Genomic DNA, 18,799 nt, shown 5'->3' on the forward strand with positions numbered 1-18,799 from the left:
AAGTCTGGACTTCAAGAGGAGTTTGAGAAGGACTTGAAGAAGCTCCTAGATAGAAGAAAGATGCTCCTTGCCACAGGGAACTAGCAGGGAGGCATCCTCGGGCTGAAGATCTATGAGGAAGCCTAGCCTACTTTGCTGGGCAGATAATTTGGCTTCGGGTTATTCCCTTATTCACCCCAAATCTTCAGTCCTGTCTTGTTGAAATGTTTCTGGATGGTCTTAGTTGTTCTTCAGGGAATCACTAAAGGTGTTTTCTGACCTCATCCAGACTGGGGTGTTGGAGAGGGCACGATACCTTTTGAGGCCCGTGTAGGGATGGCACCCTCAAGGAGAGCAACCCCACCTGAGAGCCAGAGTTCAGGAGAGGCCAGAAGGAAAGATAGGGAAACAGGGGCCATGGGCTGAGGGATAAAGAAAAGGTGAGAGACTGGCAGCTTCTGGCCTCCCCCCCCCCCCACTTATTTGGTACTTATGCACAAACACTGATTTGGGAATGAGGAGGCAGATGGGAAGTGATTTCATGATGAAGGACTCATCACTGAGGAAGACACTCATGTTTTCAAGGAGCCTAAGAAAATAGCACAGTTTATATCCACGGTAACATCCCTTAGTTGCATGTTTGTGAGCAGAGCAGAGGTTTTTGCAGGCAAGGGAGACCGAACATGCAAGATACAGAGGGGATGCTTGAGGACCTGGGGAAAATGGAATCCAGGGCTCAGGTGAGTGGTCACACTAACAGTGTTGGTGAGATTGTAAAATGGTGCACCTGCTATGGAAACCAATATTGAAGTCCTCAAAAAATTAAAATAGAAGTACCATATGATTCAACAATCCCACTTCTGAGCATTTATCCAAAGAACTGAAAAATCAAGATATCAACAAGTTATTAGCCCTTCCATATTCAGTGCAACACTATTCACAGTAGTCAAGATGTGGAAACAATGGAAATATCTGACAGATGGATAAAGAAAAAGTAATACATACATCTGTATTATTATACTATTTAGCCTTTAAAAATAATGAATTCCTATAATGTATGACAACATGGATGAACTTTGAGAACACTGTGCTAAATAAGCAAGTCACAAAAGGACAAAATAGTATATGGGTCTACTTATATGAGGTACCTAAAATAGCCAAACTTATAGAAACAAAGAAATAGGTCTCCAGTGACTGACAAGGGAAATGGGGAATTGCTAATCAATGGCTGCAAAATCTCAGTTATTCAAGATGACTAAGTTCTAGAGATCTGTTGTACAACATTGTGCCTGGAGATAACAAGACTGTATTCCACACTTATAAATCTAAGAGGATAGACCTCATGGTAAGTGTTCTTCCCACAATAAAATGAAAGAAAGAAAGAAAGAAACAAAGAAACAAAGAAAGAAAGAAAGAAAGAAAGAAAAAAGAAAAGAAAAATAAATATCCTTGTCACATGGAGAGAAACCTAAGTGGAAAACTAAATGTAAAGAATTATTTTCCTTTTCATCAAGCTTTGGAAAAATGTCATGTGCCTTGTTACTGCTATTAATGAAATAACTGTGCTGATGAGTCTGAAGAAGGTATCACTGTAAGCTGATGGCTTTTTCAGATGACACCTCACTTGCTGGTCTCTCTGACATCAACAAAACCCTCCTCTAAACATCCACATGACAAATGAAGTATGGTCCATGAAAGGAGCGAGCCAGAAAAAGGATGGCAGCTATTATCTGAAATACTAATATTTGGTAGATGAGTTGACATTAGGGAGTGATAAACACCCTCTCACGTACACCTACAAACCCCTGAAGTGACAGCAAACAGTGCACTGTAAGAATCCATGACAGATCTTGAGAAGGCAAGCCGCCAAAACTCTAACAAGACGCTTATGAAGGTGTTCCATGTCATAGAAATAGAGGGAATTGGCAGTCATTGTCTAGGTCTTGTGAGATTACCCAGTATGCTCTGAATTTTTTATGTAGACAACTAATAACAAAAGAGATGTGATGACGTTAGAGGGAAACCAGCAGTTAACACAAACAACAGAGGTAGATGGAGTTGCTAAGAATGCTTTGTGTGACTGAATAATCACAAGGGGGACAGGTGGACAAGAAAATAGTTAAGATATTTAAAATCCCAGGAATATATACATATATATATTATATATATATTATACATATGGATGTATATATGTATATATGTATATATGTATATATGTATATGTATATATGTATATGTATATATAAAATCTATCATCTATCATCTACCTACCTACCTATGTATCTATCTACATGTTATTGTAGCCCATTCATTCTCATTGCTGTGTACTGTTCCACTGCATGAATATAGCACAGCATGCTTGCTTATCCACTCTACATGGATGGATATTTGAGTTGTTTTAAGCTTGAAGCTGTTATAAATAGTGCTTCTGTGAATATTCTTGTACATGCCTCTTGGTGAGCACATGTAGTCCTTTCTGTTGGGTACATATTTACGAGGGAAATTGCTGGGTCATAGGGTATACACATATTTATCCAGTTTGAATAAATCCTAGCCCAATTTTTCATGCATCTCTGCATTCATGCCACCATATTGCCCTCCCATGCCGACTCTGAGCTTGGTCAGTGACTTGTTTTGGCCAATGGGACAGTAGAAAAGTTGATATTAGTAAAGCTCATAAAAGCACTTCTGTGTTTTTGCTCTCTCCTTGCTTCCCTGTGATGACAAGTCCAAGATGTGGGAGCCATGAGGAGAGGGGCAGAGTAATCCTGGACAAGGCCATCCTACTAGCCAGCCCCCAGCCATCCTGCCAGCTGACCACAGATGCATGAACAAGCCCAGGTGAGATTAACTGAACCTAACCCAGACCAGCAGAGCTGCCCACCTGGCTGATAGAACTTGCATAAATTAATACATGTTTGTTTGTTTGTTTTTTAAGTCACTAAGCTTTAGTGTAGTTGGTTACAGAGCAATAGCTAACTGCCATACTCTCAGTTATGATTTGCAAAGCATGGTGCCAGCTCACACTTCAATAGTGTCTGAAGCTCTGGGGTCCCCACACCCTCCTCAATACTTGGTATAGATTAAACTATATGAAAGTGTTGATACGTGCTTATTTCTGACCTGCAAAAAATTGCAATTTCATATGGTCCAACTGAATATTTGATTTTTTTTTTCGTTTTAATCATTCTTGGGAGTGTGTAACAGTATCATATCGTAGGTTGAATTTGAATTTTCCTAATAACTAAGTATATCAAACACCCTTTCGTCTGTTAACAAGCTGGTGGTATATCCTCTTTTGTGAAATACGTGTTCAAGATTTTTGTCCAATTTTCTATTGGATTAACCACCTTTCGCCATTATTTGTAGAAATGAGTGCACACACATGCACACACTGATATGAGCCCTTTGCTAGATATGTGTATTGCAGATATCTTGTCTTTTTTTTTTTTCATGTTTATTTATTTATTTTGAGAGACAGAGCATGAGTGCAAGAGGGGGTTGGGGGCAGAGGGAGAGAGAGAATCCCAAGCAGGCTCCATGCTGTCAGAGCAGAGCCTGACACAGGGCTCTATCTCATAACCATGAAAACATGACTTGAGCCAAAGTCAAGAGTCAGATGCTTAACCGACTGAACTATGCAAGCGCCCCATATATATCTTGGTCTTATTTTGTGATTTTCCCTTTCACATTTTTTGTTTTGTTTTTGTTTTTTGTTTTTTTTTTTTAATTTTTTTAATGTTTAATTATTTTTGAGAGAGAGAGAGTGAGTGTGAGCGGGGGAGGGACAGAGACAGAGGGAGACCCAGAATCCAAAGCAGGCTCCAGGCTCTGAGCTGTCAGCACAGAGCCCGACATGGGGCGAGAACTCATGAACCATGAGATCATGACCTGAGCCAAAGTCAGACACTTAACAGACTGAGACACCCAGGCACCCCCGTTTTCACATTTTTAATTTTTTAATAGTACCCTTTGATGAACAGAAATCCTCAATTTTAATGTAATTCAATGTACTTATTTTTAACCATCATGTTTGTCAGCACTTCTTTGCCTACCCTGAGGTCATGAAGGTATTCCCCTATTTTTTCTTTTAAAAACTTTGTTGTTTATCTCTCATGTTTAGATCACTGATCCACCTGGAATTGATTTTTTTTTAAGTATGTTATGGGAGAGGGGTCAAGATTCACCCTTGTCCCAAATGAGTATCCACTGCCCTGGACATTTGTTGGAAAGGCAGTGAGTTACAGGGTCTGGCTTTCACAGCTTTCATGGGGAGGCAGCCTGAATCAGCTGGAGCTAATCCCAACTCTGCCACCAACTCACTGACTCTGTGACTTTGGGCAGGTCACAAGGGCTATCTCCATTTGCCTGTATGTAAAATGATGTTAAATCCGACAACCTCCTTCATTCCTCCCAGCGATGTGGGGCCCAGCAGAAGTGACATAGCACTCCAATTATGTGTGGCCTTATTAGTTCTGGAACCTCAGGGAACATATGTAACATACCTGAGTCCCAATTTCCTTACCTATAAGATGGGAACAATCATACTATGTGCAGAGCTCTTGTGAGAATAAGAAAAAAAATGTATGAGAAGTTCTGTACTTGGCATATTATATCGTTCAACAAAAGGTACCACCTGTTGTTGCTGTTCATAGGCATGCTGAAGACATCAAATAGAATTTGCCTTTATTCAATTTTAGTGAAAATAAAGTTGGCGTCTCCAAATCTAACTAGTAATAGAAGTTCACATACAAGTTTGTTTGGCAATATAGCTGACTAGCTCTGTGATGGCAATCTTAATTTTGCCTCATTCTCCTCATTCCTAAGAGATGTTATATAGTAAAGAAAGCTAGAAAGAAAGAAAATTCACACAGTTATAAAAAAAAAAAAGCAGCTTTCTTGAAATTGCTTTCCATTATCCTTGAACTCAGAAGTTTATCCTAAACATTTGTGGAGTCCAGGACAGGACAGGTGACATGATACTTGTCCATGATGAATTAAGTGTTAACGTCATCAAGTTTCTTCAAAGAGTCCGACGCAGGACATTTCTGTTTCCCTGATTCCACCCCATCTAAGGAAGCACCTGCCCCCCCACAGCATTCTCATCTCATTACCATTTACCTGATGTATTTCCCTGCCTTTTGGCATCATCCACCTCCCTTCAACTAGAACGTGAAGTCCATGGGAGCAAGAGCTTTAATTTATCGTGTATTTTCAGCACCTAGAAGAATGACTGGCACATAGCACGCATTCAGTAAATATTGTTGAATAAATGAATGAAGGCAAAATAAGAGTCATATCAAAATATGTATCAAAAGTCATAATGACATACATCTAGGTCCATGCTATATTCAATGTGACATGAAAATCAATAATAAATGCTGGCTAAAATACCTCTGTCAATCCCAAACTTCAGTTATTGTAGATGTTCAGTAATAACATTACCACAAAAATATTAGCCCTGTTAATAATCAACACATTTTTCTCAAGTGCACCTTTGGGAACTATGAAAAGGAAATTGATATTTCCCACACACATATGCTGTAATTGTTGGATTCTTTTTTTTAAGAATGATTTAATAAGTATGGTTACTGCAAATTGTTCAAAAATGTTTTTCCTTTCTTTAAATAAAAACAGACATGGGAATCGTATTTTTACTATAAACAAATATTAAGTTTTACGTGTTGACTATTAGAAAGTTGTTCAATTTTTCCTTTACCAAAATAAATTGTTAATTAAGATAGACAAAAGCCAGGAAATATTGAAGTTAGTCATTTAATTTCCTTACTAATTCAGAGCTGCCTGGAGTCATTTCCTGCAGGAATTTCACGTCTTCCCATTGAAGTGTTCCAGCAGCTGGTAACCAAATCATCAACTCAGGCCATGGGTGATTCTCCAGGCTCCAATTACAAATCAGGTGGGTTTTTTTTTTTTTTAATATTCATGATGGAGCCAGATCAACTTTAGAAATAAATCTAAATGCCTTCTCGAATGCTGTTTCTGCATTGCTCTGAAGAAGCAATTTGATCTAGTGGGAGAAACTGAAGGCAAAGAAACCTAATTCGGAATTTGGCTCAGTCACTAATTAGTTGTATGACCTTAGATTTCACCTCTTGTGCCCTAATAGCCTTGTCTACGTGAGCACAATAACTCAAAGTTTACCTAACCAAGTTGTTTTTAAGATGGAAGGAATGGTAGTCCAATTCTGAATGTAGCTATGTGCATGACTCCAAATATAACAATAAGCTGGTAATATTCGTAAGCTTAGAGAACTTAGCTTGTACTTCATTGGGTCTCCCCTTGGTGAGTGCAAGGTACTGAGCATGCAACAGATGACAAATCAGAGAAAATCAACATCTTTTGCAGTATTGGGAGGAAATTGATCATTGTTCCTTGCAGGTGTAAAATGCACAAGCTCTTTCCTCATTCCTAAGTTGCCTATTTACTTGGGAAGCCAATAAATTAATCACACTATTATTATTTTTTTAAAGAATGGCAAGAGATTTGACCAAACATGTACAGTACTGTGTTGCTGAATCTGGGGTGGGGCTAGGGGGAGAGTGCAACCAAGGGTACATCCTTTGCTTGTCCAAATGTTTTTCTGACTGAACCAGTCAATTGAACAAGGAAGGACTCTGGTAATAAGTCATATTTTAAGAGTTTATTTTGTTTATTTTGGCAATTAGAAGGAATAAAGCAGTCTGCATATTTCCCACGTTGGGTGAGGACACACTGACTTCTGGAGAGCTTGAATCAATAAGCTGAAAGAAAAGTTCAAACTCCAATTTCAGAAGAACTTGGCTTCTGCGTGTTAAACTATGGATTCATAGATTCTTCTGCCATGTGGGTCTTCTGCTCTCTGCTGTCCTTGACAGCTCACACCAAGCTGATCACTGGGGACATCAATGGACTTCTGAATGAAGACATTGTCTGACAAGTATAATAGACGAGCATGAAACGCATACTGTTCTGCTCTTTTGAATATATTACATTTATTGAGAACTACAATTAAGTTATGTATTTTTATCAGTAAAGCACTTTATTGATTGTGGACGTGAAGCTGAGTTCTTTCATGTTTTGGTCAGCTCTAAGGACACATGCACCTAGTGGTTCAAAACAAATTGACCGGCATGATTACTGAGCCTGTGATGAATTGTAAGTGTATAGAAATATCGAACATTGGAATGCGTTATTCTGTACAACATTTGTTCTAATTTTGTGCTCATTTTAACGATAAATGAAACAAATTAATAGAAGTATTGTGTTCAGGATCTGGAGTCAGACTTTATGGGCTTAAATTCTATATACATGGCATGGATTTGAAAATGCTATTGAAGTTCTCTGAGCCCCAGTTTGCTCATGTATAAAATCGTGATCACAATAGCATCTTTCTCAAGCAGTAAATAAAGGCACTCAGTGGGATAGTCGAGATAGAGAAAGGTGCTTGACACGTAGTAAGTCGTCTGTAAATATCAGCTATTAATATTATTATCATCATTGTCATTTGGACGATCACCGTACAACAAAGTATCACCACATGATTTTGCAGTATCTGCATTTAAGGCCACATTGATGCCAAGAAGCACGTGCATTGTCACAAGTAAATAAGAAAGGAAGAGAGGTTGGAATTAATACAAAACGGATGCATTCGTGCCAAGGAAAGAGCAAATGACATGATGTTTTATTGTACAAATGGTGGTTTCAAAGTGGTTCGGGGTGGGAAAATGGAGTGGTGACAGAGCAAACCTCAGAACAGGCACGCTGAGTTGTAAAGAGCCTGCGTTACAGCAGTCAACATCGAATTTACATCCTGAACAGCAATTTAGTTTCAGCTAAACAGCATCATCTGTCGTATTAATGTTCATTTGAATGTACTGGGTTTATTTGCATTTAGTTGTAAACTGTTTTAGTTTCAGGGTTGTATTAGAGATAAAAGCACATGGAGTTCATACTTTATTTTATACTTGAGTACATTTAATACTTAAAAGTTTTAAGCCAACACTAAAGGTGTGCAAATTTCTTTTTCTTTATGGGATCGCTATGGGATTTGATCCTGAGAAACACTGATGTTTGTTAGAGTGTAGTGTAAATAATGTTGGGGTAATGCCTGATTGTATGATTCTAATATATTGGCATGTGCCCACTGTGTACAGGGCACTTGCTGGGCACAAACAGTGATAGAATGTAAGCTATGTCTAGTTAGGGAAGCTAGGAGGAGTGTATGGGATGTGTGTGTGTGTGTGAGAGAGAGAGAGAAAGAGAGAGATCACCACCAGTATAGGGTGGCACTGAGTATGGAGTGAGCAGTACAGAAACTACCATAAGAATTCCAGAGAGGGCCTGATTGCAGGTGGCTGAGATTCGGTTTTGTCGGGACAAGAGATTTGAGGTAAGCCTTAAGTAAAGATGGTAGAGGGCATTCCAGTTTTGGGAAATGAGTGTCTAGAAGTAAGGAATAGTGTAAGCAAAGGAGGCAGCTATTTCCATTATATTCAGTCGTCTGTTGCTTAATTTAGAGCAAAATATTAAAATAAAAAAAACTTCCCAAAAAGAGCAACATATTATGTATTGGTCAGAAGTTCACCTTTTGCTTCCACAGTGGCTATGACATAGCTTCTATGTGCTCTTCCTCCTTTGGAAACTTCCAAGTAGCCTGGAATCATGGTACCTCCCTCATTTTGATTGGTGAACATTGCCCCAAACTGGCAGTTCAGTGATTTCATTGGCCTTTTAAGTGCGTTCTCAAATGCCAGTGTTTTATAAATTGGATGGTCACGGATTCTGTCTCAGATTAATGTAAAAGTGGGTAAAATTTTGTCCATGTTTAATGTTTCTCTTTACATGTTTTTCTGATACCTACGGTGCCTACTATTGCTTATCTGCTAGCAAATTCCAGAGGATAACAAGTTAATGATTAGTTATCAAACAAATATTAGTGTAAACTCAAAGAACCATTTACACTGAACTGATACGTGTGTCTGCATGTCCATGTTAAAATTTTGTAATATGGACATATTTCTTGCAATCATTTTTTTCTACTTACATTTTGGAATTAAATATATCAGAATTATGTGGTATTCTGCTATTAGTGTGGTGCTCTCTATAAAGAGCTCCGTGATTTCCAGAAGCTCCTCCTTCACCTAAGTTTTGAGAACTAGGGTCTAAGAGATAAGCTACCTCAACTTTAAATGGAATGGTAAACATGTGAATTTAAGCTTAGTGTGACAGATGTATTTACCACGCTGAAACATTTTGCAACATAAACCAGGCCTTATATCACCTGGTGGAGAAGGAGTTAGCAAACAGATTACAGTAGTAGAGAGGCTTCGTCCAAACAAGGAGAAAGTCAGCTAATGGAGACAATTGTCTGATTTACAACCACACACACACACACACACACACACACACACACATTTATTTATTTTTTAAAATTATTATTTTTTTAATGTTTTATTTCTGAGACAGAGAGAGACAGAGCATGAGTGGGGGAGGGGCAGAGAGAGAGGGAGACACAGAATCTGAAGCAGGCTCCAGCGGTCAGCACAGAGCCTGATGCGGGGCTTGAACTCACAAACTGTGAGATCATGACCTGAGCCGAAGTCAGTCACTCAACTGACTGAGACACCCAGGCGCCCCTTAAAATTATTTTTAATGTTTATTCTTTAGAGAAAGAGAGAGACAGAGTGTGAGCGAGGGAGGGGCAGAGAGAGAGGGAGACAATCTGAAGCAAGCTCCAGGCTCCGAGCTATTAGAACAGAGCCCCGTGCGGGGCTCGAACTCACAGACCGTGACATCATGACCTGAGCTGTCGAACCCTTAACCAACAGAGCCACCCAGGTGCCCCAACAACAACAAAAATTTTAAACACAAAGGTGATACATACTCAAAACCTAATTGGAGACTTAATTTATATAGTTGCAGGAGGCACTATTGGTGCCCATCCTATGCTGTTTAAAGTATATTTCACACAGTCCCACAGGAGGTCTAGAGGATTGAGTCCAGTTGCCTACAGAGGTACGTTTACAGGCTTTCTTCTCTTTCTCGGCTCACTTCCTCACTCTACTTCTGAGATCACCTTCTGAATAAACATCCTGCACACAAATCATTGTCTCAGGCTCTGCTTTTGAAGAATTCAAGATATTAGTTTACCTAACAAATACCTCATTGATCCCTGGAATCATACAAGGGAAAGTAACAGTAATAAATATGATCCTGTTAAATACTATAGGTATCATTATTGAGAACTTACTATGTGCCAGGCATTGTACTGAAAGCTCTCCTTACAGTATCTTATTTAATCCTCACAAGAATCTTATGAATTACATATTATTCATATTATTTTTAAGGTAATAAACTAAAGCTTAAGAGGGTTAGATCACTTATTAAAGGTTACTAGTAAATGACAAGTCAGGGATTCAAATCCAAATCCTTTGTTGGGACACCTGGGTGGCTCAGTTCTTTAAGCATCTGACTTCAGCTTGGGCCATAATATCATAGTTCGTGGGTTCGAGCCCCGCATTGGGCTCTGTGCTGACAGCTCGGAGCATGGATCCTGCTTCAGATTCTAGGTCTCCCTCTCTCTCTGCCCCTCCCTCACTGTGTTCTCTCTCTCTGTCTCTCTCTCTCTCTCTCTCTCTCTCTCAAAAATAAGTAAAAAATTAATTTTTTCAAATTCTTTGTGTTTTTTCTATCAACTCATGCTAATGTGTCCGTCATATATTGATTTCAATCATAATTTTGACAAAACTACAAACCCCAGAGAAGCATGTTTGTAACAAGTGTACGTGCAACAAGAGAAAGAAAGAACCTGGTATCACTGTGTCCATCCTCTAGATGAGCTATTCTCAACATGTTTTTTGTTGTTGTTGTTGCTTTGGTTTTTCTGTTTTGTTTTTAATCTCAGAGGAAAAAAGAAGTGAAGCAGTCATGCAATATTTTTTTTTAAACAACAAAATTAAGCTGGTACCTATTTTATTTTTACCCCAGGCATCTCGATTCTTTGTTTTGGATCATAAAGATTTGTCATTAAAGAATCTGGTCTTTTAAGTATGCAAGTTCCCAAACAAGTAGTGGCGTGGGATCCCAGACCCTTCTTTGGCTCAGCACTCGGGCTCCTGGCCCCCCTGGTGGTTCTGCAGACTGATCTCACTGGCTGACCCAGGACTGGAGTGGGAGAGTCAGGAGACATAGAAGCCCCGGCCCCTGTGTCTGCCCTCCTCATTGGGAGCAGGATCCCTTAACCGTCTTGGTGCTCCTGCTGCCTTAGTTTCCCCACCCAGAAATAAGTGGGGTTCCTGTGATCTCTGGTTTTGCTTAAATTTCTCTGGAAAATCCCTGAAGTTTTTCTTCCATTTCCTTATTTCACAAATGAGACAGGAACATGTTTTTTGCTGGAAGTGATACATGAGTGTGGCAAGGCTCCCACGCCACTCCAGAACAATCGTGGTTTCTGCTGTCACTGGTTTAGTGTAGATCATCCCAGTCCTTTTCCCATGCAAGAAACTTTTGTGTCTTGGTGGCATGGTATCATGGAGCCCTCGGGATAGACCGGTTCCAGAGTGTAGAATTCTCTTCCATGTATTTGGGGGAAATGGAGCCTGTGGCAAAAGAGAAAGTGAGTTACTAATTGGATTTATGGCCATTACTCCCTGAGCAGCCCTCTGCCCTCGATAATCTCCATAGCAGTTCAGATAGGATCTCTCTCTCTCTCTCTCTGTAAAAGATCCAGAAGACTCTGTAAGGAGAAAGCTGGCACATCTCCTGCTCACCCAATAAAAAGTCAGATTGTTATTAAACAGTCCCTGAGGCTACTGTGATTTACATTCATTTTAATGGTTCTCTTTGTAGAGCAGAGCGGTCCCTTTAATGGGGGATGCCCTCTGGTTCCTATTGGTTGCGTTTAAAATAAATATTCCACCATCTCCAGCTGTCCAGCTCTCCTTTCAGGCTTTGACCCGCCACAGAAAGTACAGAGACTTGATACTTGCCCCCGAGAAGCTCTCACACGTTCAAGGATGCTCTACACCAATATGTGTGCAGCAGAGAGCTAGAGGTGGAAGTGTCCAGGTACCCCGCATCGGGGGAATGTAGATGTATCTTGTGGAATAGAACATAGCACTCAGAAGCAATGAGCTAAATGGACATAAAGCGACATATAGAGAACTCAAAATCTTTAAGTAAAAAATAAGAAATAGAATAAAACAGAGAGTGCGGTGCCACATATACAATCTAGCACACATTTCTATATAAAATAATGCTACACATATATTTTCAAGGACACATACCAAGGATACGTACCAAAGAGAGTAGTGTGGTACCTCTAGGGGAGCAAGAAATGGGGATGGGAGATGAAGGAGAGAAACCAAAAACGAAAACAGACACAGCTCTTACAAGGAATGGTGAATTAGCGCGAGGCTAAAACTTAATGCTTTGCTCCTGAGAGGTAGTAACAAATAAATAATGGATGAAAAGAAACCACAAAATCACTTGCCTTTTACTTTTCTTTAAATTAAATTTCACCACCAGCAAGCATTTACAGACCTCCTTCTAAGCCTGTGACATGATTCAAGTTCTCTGTGACCATGGGACAAGTCACTGGCCTCTCTGAACCTCAGTTTCTTCAGTGGAAAATATAACAAAAAGGAAAGGGAAAATGAGTGCTGGTGCTACCCAGGTTACAATGTTGCAAGTTCTGTAAGACAGCAGGGTTTGTAAGATTGAAACGAGGTAATATCTGAGACCAAGAGCACGTGGGCACTGCGTGAGTGTCCGTCATTTTCCACTGGGGAGAACGGGAGCAGAGTGGGACCCAAACAGGGAATCGCGCAAAGTTCTCAGACATTTGTTGCCAACTCAGCTCCAGGGCCACAAGAGGCAGCCGCAGGTGTTCATATAATGTTCAACTGTTGTCTGTTTTTGTATGGGAGAGAGAGACCTATAGCGACAACACATCACCGCATTGGTTGTCAGAATTCATTTGGCATAACCAGCACAGGCTGCTGGTTTAGGCAAAGCTGACCTGCCCCTTAGGAGCACCTGACTTTAAGCATCTGACTTCAGCTCAGGTCATGATCTTACATTTCGTGGGTTTGAGCTTCGCGATGGGATCTATGCTGACAGCTCAGAGCGTGGAGCCTGCTCCGGATTCTGTGTCTCCCTCTCTCTCTCTCAAAAATAAATAAACATTAAATTAAAAAAAAAAAAAAAAAGCTGACCTGCCCACACTGAGGTAGGGCCCTTCTTCAAACCGTAAGGCACACCCTCCTAAGACCCAAGGTCCGAGCTCGACACCTAAATAGAAGGCAGCACAGTCACCCCTCTTGCTGCCCCCAGGCCCATGAGCTCTCTGTACCTGCCCCTAATCCAAAAGAGGTCCCTCAAGCCTTGCTCTCTATGCTAGAGAAGAAAGCATTGTACTGAGCCTGTCCTTGTTCAACAGAAGAAACAGGCCAGAAGAGCCTGAGAGAATATTCTCTCCCACAAGCTGAACAATCAAGGCTTCCTTTGCAAACATCAGGCAAACTAGCAAAGCAGGAAGCTGGATTGGGCCCAGGCTCCTGGTCACTCTGGGCAGGTGGCGGTCCCGCTGGGTCTGGGTATGGCCTCTTCATCTAAGGTGGAACGGGGAATGTTTGGAAGCACTTTGGGGAGGATAACCTGAAGGAAGGGTGGGAATTCCCGTGCCCAGGACATGTGAGTTCTGTCCTAGAGATCCCCAGGAGAGCTTTTGGCTGCCTCTAGACCAAGGAAGATATCCTTGGCGGAAGCATGAGAAGCCCCCCAAACTGTCTCCAGCCTCAGGTTGACTTCTGGTGGGTTTTAGGAAACTCTCTTCTGATCAACTCTAAGCCCCCCAAAACTGCTATGAAAACATGAGAAAGGACAGTAAAGAGAGAGCTCAGTCACACAATTTTGTTTTCTTTCCTCCTTTAAATGAGGCATTCCCAAAGTTTCAACCGGCCACAAAGGGGAAGTGGGCATCAACATGGGCTGGTACGTTATTTTCCACCAGTGCATCCCCGCAGCTGTCCGCGATCAGAAAGGCGTCCGTGACCAGTTAATCCTGTGGTGCAAGAGAAAACCTTGGTTCTTTATTTAACATATGCAGGGTACCCAGAAGCTGTAAAAGGAAAGCTGCCCGGGACATTTTAAAGCAAACCCCAGGGAGAGCGACTTCAAAAGAATAATGTGCTGTTCCCGGCGTCCTCACCCACGGACATCAGCTAGCACCTCCTTCTTCCCCATGTCCTCCAGAGACTTCAAACTTCAAAGTCAAACCGAAGGGTCCCGTTTCTTCACTCTTTAACAAAAGTAAGGCTGGGTACACTGGCCTCCAGGAGGGCATTTCAGGGTGTCAGTCTCCCCCCGGGCGTGGAAGCTGCCGCAGTTGGGAACCATGTTTTCCTTTTAACTTGTCATGTCCTTCCAGCAGACATCCGGATTTTCTTTTGAAAATGTTAGTGGACTACACGTGAGGCCTTGTTTTTCCTCCCCTGCCCCTGGGAGAGGAGAGCTAAACAGAGGCTATGGAAATGGAAGAAGGCAACATTTTCTGAGTACCTACTGTGTGCCAGGTTGGGGAGGAAAGCATCTTCCAGCGGGGCGAGTCTCAGGTACTCCGGGACCCTGCCCTCCAGCAAAGACAGAGGGAAAATACAGCCGTGGAACTGCCGAATGGAAATTTTGTGTACTGTGAATTAATTCACTAAATGTTTTTCGAGCATCTACTATGTCCCTATCACTGTGCAATGGTACAAAAGATATTTAAGAGATAGCCCCTGCCCTAAATGAGCTCAGACTCCGATGGGGAAGCCAACATTTAAAAAATAAAATGCAAACTAACTGCAGTAATAGAGGTGTGTATATTCAGAGCAGCAAAGCTACGGGATCTTCCAAGTGGCTGGGAGGTTTTCTAAATACAGCTCCATCTTCCTTGTGATTCAGAAATCTTAATCCTGCTTCTGGTATTATATTGTCTGTCACCTTAATTATCATATTGTTGAGAGTTTGGAGATTTTCCTGTATTTTCATGGATGTCTAGAATGTGAAAATAAAAAAATTCTAAAGACCTTCCGAAAGAATAAGCATGCCGGAAAGCCAATGGATGTTGGAAAAGCAAGGTCGAAGTCTTCACTCATTAGACAGGAAAGCTTCTATAAAGTTAATTAAAATATGTGGTAGTGACGGGGCCAAGAACAATTCAGTGGAATGTTTCATCCAGAAACCTTCTCATATATATTTAGTAACTTAGTATATGGAAAAGTTTGCAACTCCTATCAGTGACGAAAGGCTGGGTCATTCAATAAATGGTGTTGAGTGCCATTTGCAAAAATATCTATTTTGTAAATGGCTTAGCATTTGCAAAAATATGACACATCTCTCCCACCCTATGTCAGATTAATTCCAGATGGACTAATAATTTTAAATATTTGTAAAAGAAATGCTCAGACTTCTAGAATAAAATACAGATACAACCTGAGCAAAGGGCTTCCTAAGAAGGATTGCAAGGAAAGAAGGCGGAAGGGCAATGCTGACAGATTATGCTCCACATCAAGAAGGGATGTGCAGTGTCACTGTGTCACTGCTTTCCTTTGCCTGGAAGCCAGGGGGGAGGACAGTGTCAGTGACACACCAGACAGACACTCTGACATTGGAAGGGTGAGGGCATGCATATGTTTGGCGTTTTTATTTTCCAATGATCATTGTGTATTATTGTATAATAAAAATTAGAAACATATTTTTTGCAGCAAGTGTCTGCAAATTCAACCTTCAAAGTATTTTTCATTTAACTGGCCCCCCGAAACAAACAGTAACTAAAAGCAATATCTCTGCCAGTTAATAATGCTTGTTCACATACATTATGATGGTTTTTTGTGTTTTTTGTTTGTTTGTTTCAAAATAACCCAATGAAGTAAATGCTTTCATTTTTATCTCTACGCTTGGGATGCAGAGTGGTATATTGTCTTGTCCAACGTTGCACAGCAAGCAGGAAGCAGAACTGGGAACCATTCCTGGATATCCAGGTACCACGTGTTCTGTAATTTCTGTGACCTCACAGCTGAGACTAATCCATTGTTCAGTTTGTGGAGATGCCTCCTCGGTCCTGGGCCCAGAAGGGGTGAGGCTGGGGCTTCACTGGCCTCGCTAGTCTGCCATTTTCAATGTTCAGAGTCTGTTGACTGTAATCTTGCTGCTTAAATGAACCTGTGCTTATATCTGATCCTTGGCACCCAGGCCCCTGGACAGAAATAAAACTGGATCATTGGGTACCTTTTAGAAATGTGCCAGAATTGGTGAACGGAAGACAGGGTCCTTATGCCGCAGTGTGCCATATAGTTCTGGCCTTCAGCCTCCTCTTCATACAGTAGCTTGGAGAAACATCAGAATTTAATTACCGTCAGATTTCAGTGTGAGAAAAAGGACTTATCTGCAGAAAATAATGCAATTAATGGTTAACACTTTTTTTTTTTTTAAGTTTATTTATCACCGAGAGAGAGAGAGAGAGAGAGAGAGAGAGCAAGCAGGGGAAGGGCAGAGAGAGAGAGAGAGAGGAAGAGAGAATCCCAAGCAGGCTCCATGCTGTCAGCTCAGAGCTCATTGCGGGGCTCCAACTCACAAACGGTGAGATCATGACCTGAGCCAAAATCAGGATTCAGACACTTAACCGACTGAGCCACGTGGGCACCCCAATGGTTAACCCTTTTATCTCAGAACATCGAATGAGATAAATAAATAGGATGTAACCATTTAATACTCGAAGAGTTTAATATGTCTGTAACAATCAACCTCAGTGCTGCGAATGCTATTCCGTTGTGTCAGATCCCAGTTTTTAGTGAGGCATCTCTAAGGCACATAATAGAAAACAAAATGGGTAAATTACTCAAGTTCCTTTCACTGTATTTGGAAACGAGAAATCTTTATAGAATGAGGGGGGAAAAGTTTGTGGAGACAGCTTTTTTTTTTTAAATCTCAATCTCTTGAGGAATCAATTCTTATGTTCATAGTATTCTCCCTCTATACCTCTATACTCAGGCCACATGTACTGTGCCTACTGGTCTAGCCCTCAACTTTTCCTAGATGATATGCATTAAGAACATACAACATTTAAAAAAAGGACAACCTATCTTTTTTTTGTTATGCTTTATTTTGTTTTTTTCCTTCTGTGGCAAGAGTACTTAACATAAAATCTACTCTGTTATCAAATTTTTAGGTGTACAATACAGCACTATTAATCACAGGCCTTACATCAAACGGTCGTAGTTCTCCAGAACTTATTCATCCTATGGATTAAGAAGATGTGGTCCATATATACAAGGAATACTACTCTGTGATTAAAAAAAAAAAAAAAAAAAAGAATGAAATCTTGCCATTTGGAGCAATGTGGATGAAACTGGAGCGTATCATGCTAAGTGAAATAAGTCAGTCAGAGAAAGACAGGTATCATATGATTTCACTCACATGTGGAATTTGAGAAACGTAACAGATGATCACAGGGGAGGGGAAGGAAAAATAAGATACAAATAGAAAGGGAGGCAAACCATAAGAGACTCTTAAATACAGAGAACAAACTGAGGGTTGATGGGGGTGGGGAAAGTGGGTGATGGGCATCAAGGAGGGCAGTTGTTGGGATGAGCACTGGGTATTGTACGTAAGTGTGAATCACTGGATTCTACTCTAAGACTACATTGTATGTTGTCTGACGTGAGAATAAAAAAATAAAATAATAAAAATAAAAAAGAACTTATTCATCCTGCATGACCAAAACTTTGTACCCTTTGACCAGTATTTCCCTGTTTTCCCCTTCCCCCTGCCATCATTTTAGTTTCTGCTTCCACAAGTTTGACTATTGTATATTCCACAGATAAATGAGAGTACACAATATTTGGTTTTTTTCCCTCCGACATTTTTCATTTAACATAAGGTCCTCCAGGTCCATCCGTGGCTTGCAAATGGCAGGATTTCCTTCTTCTGCAAGGCCGAATAATTTTCTATTATATATATTGGTCTCACATTTTCTTTATCCATTCATCTGTTGATGGGCATTTAGGTTGTTTCCATGTCTTGGCTATTACAAATAATGTTGCAATGAGCATGAGAGTGCAGATATCTCTTCAAGATCCAGATTTCAATTCCTCTGGAAATATACCCAGAAGTGGGATTGCTTGATCAAATAGTAATTTTTTTTTTAATTTTTGAAGAACCTCCATATTGTTTTCCATAGTGGCTGCACCCTTTTGTATTCCCACCAACAGGGTAAAAGGATTCCCTTTCTTCTATATCCTTGCCAATACTTGTTATGTGTATGAAGAAACCCTTTTATATATACATATATATGCATAATCCATCCTAACAGGTGTATGGTGATAATTCATTGTGTTTTGTTTTCTAGGGGTGGGAAGAAACTTTTAGAGGTCGTGCATTAGTTTATGGCACTGATTGTAATGATGGTTTCATAGATGTATACTTATCTCCAAACACATCAAGTTGTGTGTCTGTAAGTCAATTGTGCTTCAGTTAAGTGGTTTTAAAAACAAAGGAATAATTTGAAGGAATAGGTAATTTAAATTCCTACATGGGCAACTGTGGATTTCCTTAAGAAGTTACAAGGTCTGGAGCCAAAACTTTTTACGCTAAAATATATGTTTACTTTATATCTCTAGTCAAAATACTTCATCTCTCAGTCTAGGCTGCCATCTTTTCTCCAAGAATCAAAGGGTGGGAATTAGTTTCACACTGACATCACTAAAGCACCATGGGTTGGTTTTACCAAATCAAAAGAACACAAGCTCTTATGAACTGCAAAGAGGACCTGGATCTTGTT

At 40.4% G+C, this 18,799-nt stretch overlaps 1 pseudogene; it reads left to right on the plus strand.

Moving 5' to 3' along the window:
* Positions 1–662: 662 nt before the first annotated feature.
* Positions 663–16,346, plus strand: LOC115528033 (annotated as a pseudogene).
* Positions 16,347–18,799: the final 2,453 nt, after the last annotated feature.

The sequence above is a fragment of the Lynx canadensis genome, chromosome D3, assembly GCF_007474595.2.
Source record: "Lynx canadensis isolate LIC74 chromosome D3, mLynCan4.pri.v2, whole genome shotgun sequence".
In the NCBI taxonomy this organism is placed as follows: domain Eukaryota; kingdom Metazoa; phylum Chordata; class Mammalia; order Carnivora; family Felidae; genus Lynx; species Lynx canadensis.